Consider the following 2,500-nt stretch of genomic DNA (forward strand, 5'->3'; position numbering starts at 1 on the left):
TAATCTCCTCATAACATATCGAGTTATCTTGGTAACCAACGAACAAACTAAAATTACCAAAAACATGACCTCTTTGGCAGAAGTAATAATAATGGATAACTAGAAGCACCCAGAGAGCGCACACTTCTGCCAAGGCAATGGGGTCAAGTCCGTGTTTCCTAATCTTGCAGTGATAAAGAATCCCTTAAAAAAAAATCCTGGATCCGGACCATGTTCTGGATCACAACCAAAATGCAATGGCATCCAAGTTGGGCTACGACACGTATCTGGTAAAAATATCATAAAAATATATTCATAACTTTTGGAGTTATCCTACTAACTAGCGAAAAAAAACGCTACCAAAAACATAATGAATGGAGTGATACTAGCGAATGGACAGGTAAGGAAATAATATAAAATCTATGGCATGAAGTCATAGCCTGTCTCAGCGTTAAGGCGTAGCGCTGACATAATATAAAGATTACCTACAGAGGTGAGTCAGACAGAAAAACATGACTATACAAGGGGCATTACACGCAAAAAATGACGCTAAGAGGATTTGTGTCAAGTTGAGAACGGCAGCATGTAAAGAATTCAGAGGAAAAGTTCACTGCAGGTTAAAAAATACGATTGTAATAGAGAACTCCTGAATGGGGACGCAAGGCAATGAAAGAAGAGAGTGTATGGCCAGCTTATAAGATAAACGCTAGACACAACAAATAAAGAGAAAGGTTGGGAATGGTTAAGGAAATCACAGCTGAAGGTGAAAACGAGAGTTGGTAAGTGCTGTCCAGGAGCAGGCACTTGGGAACTGGGAAATGTGCAAATTTGGATTTATTGGGATATTGCAACCTAGACACTGATGACACAAAATACTATCTGAATACTGTTAATGAAACAACTTATTATCAGAATACTGTTAAGTGACACAAAATATTATCAGAATGCTGAAAAAGACAAGGCATCTGAAAAAATGGGAAAATCTTCAGAGAGAATTATCTAGAAAATAGAATCCTGCACATTCGCCGGTTTATGGAAGCAACAACAAATATTGACAAGACCGCCAACTCGCCATTAGGTAGAAAGTGTAGTGAAAAAGGTTAAAACGTTAGACATATCGTTTCCAAATGTAAGATATTGGTTTAACAAGAATACAAAAGACGGTATGACAACATTGCCCGAGTTGTAAATTGGAATCTTTATGAAAACATAAAACAATAGGGAGACCAGACAAATGGCATAAACATCCCCACCTCACCAAAGTGTAAGTGAAAATGAGGAATGTAAGGTCTTAATGGATGTAAGAATTCAGTGTGACGACCGCAGTGGTAGAAAAAATATATGACAGTAAAAATTGCTGTTCCAGGAGGTAAAGTTGAGAAATACCCAGATCTTCAATTGCTATGGTGTGGGTGTTCCGAAAAGCTGAAGTTGGATGTGTGACAAAGGATATCGAAAAGTGTTGTACCACAAAAAAAAAAAAAAAAAAAAAAAAAAAAAAAAAATGTCTCACACATGGAGCGTCCCTAACACGACGTATTTTTGTTTTGTTTATTTTTACATGTATAAGAAGTAATGTGATTATATGGTAATTGAGATTTGAATAGCTTACACCCGATGCCACACCATATGCCAGAATTAAGAGTTGTAAGTTAATTGCCTTAAAAACAATTATTTTAATGCGTTTGCATAAACTGAACGATGCCACATTCCTCCAGTGCTTATCATTATTGTCAAAGCAATTATTCATAACGTGATGTCTAACACTATAGTGGTAAATGATATTACATTAAAGATAATGATACTACTGATGCATAATAATATTCACAACATGATAATAGCAATGACAATACAACGACAGTGATGATCATGATAAAAATAGTACATTTAAATTGCATTTATTCTTTAATTACGTCGACTCTTCCTACTATATTTCGTTAACAGTATTATTTCTGTCACTATACTTATAATGATGACAATGATAGTAGTAGTAGTAGTAGTAGTAGTAATGATGATGATGATGATTAATAGTAGTTGTAGCATTGTTACTATAATCTTTATTATCATTATCATTACAATCATTGTAGTCATTAATATTATCATAATTTATCATAAACATTATCTATATGGAAAACAAAAAGAAACGATAATATTTTAGCATTTGTGAAGCTTTATTCGAAGGATCACTAGCTGCCTATCAAAATGTACACAATTTCGAATGTTTTGCTCTGGCTGTGACTTTGTACTTCGACAGTCTCTATGTATTTAAGTACCTTTGGGTGTATCTCTAAAACACATGTAGTATATTTGCCATTCTTGTAAATGCTTGTTTCTTATTAAAAAGTAATCGTAAAGAGTCTCTTGAGAGTTTGAGGATAAATGTAAGCCACGGTAAGAAATTCAAACAAGAACAACAAGGATCATAATAAAAATAAACAGATTCGTTCTCCTTCGCGCAGATTCGAATCCTCTTGAAGCTTCATAAACCAAGATCGTTGAACCAAAATTGAAAATAAGGTTG

The 2,500-nt window shown here is 34.4% G+C and overlaps 1 protein-coding gene across 2 annotated transcripts in view; it reads left to right on the forward strand.

The window, feature by feature from the left end:
- Nucleotides 1–2,191: 2,191 nt before the first annotated feature.
- Nucleotides 2,192–2,500, forward strand: part of LOC113826950 (histone H3.3 type b) — an 8,192-nt gene continuing 7,883 nt past the window's right edge. The window contains exons 1-2 of one of the 2 annotated variants that reach the window (XM_027379847.2): nucleotides 2,192–2,240; nucleotides 2,439–2,500. The exon at nucleotides 2,439–2,500 is cut by the window's right edge and continues 147 nt beyond it. The gene's annotated coding sequence lies outside the window, so the exon portion shown is untranslated. The other variant, XM_070136104.1, reaches the window with a different exon arrangement.

This window comes from Penaeus vannamei, chromosome 21, assembly GCF_042767895.1.
Source record: "Penaeus vannamei isolate JL-2024 chromosome 21, ASM4276789v1, whole genome shotgun sequence".
NCBI lineage: Eukaryota > Metazoa > Arthropoda > Malacostraca > Decapoda > Penaeidae > Penaeus > Penaeus vannamei.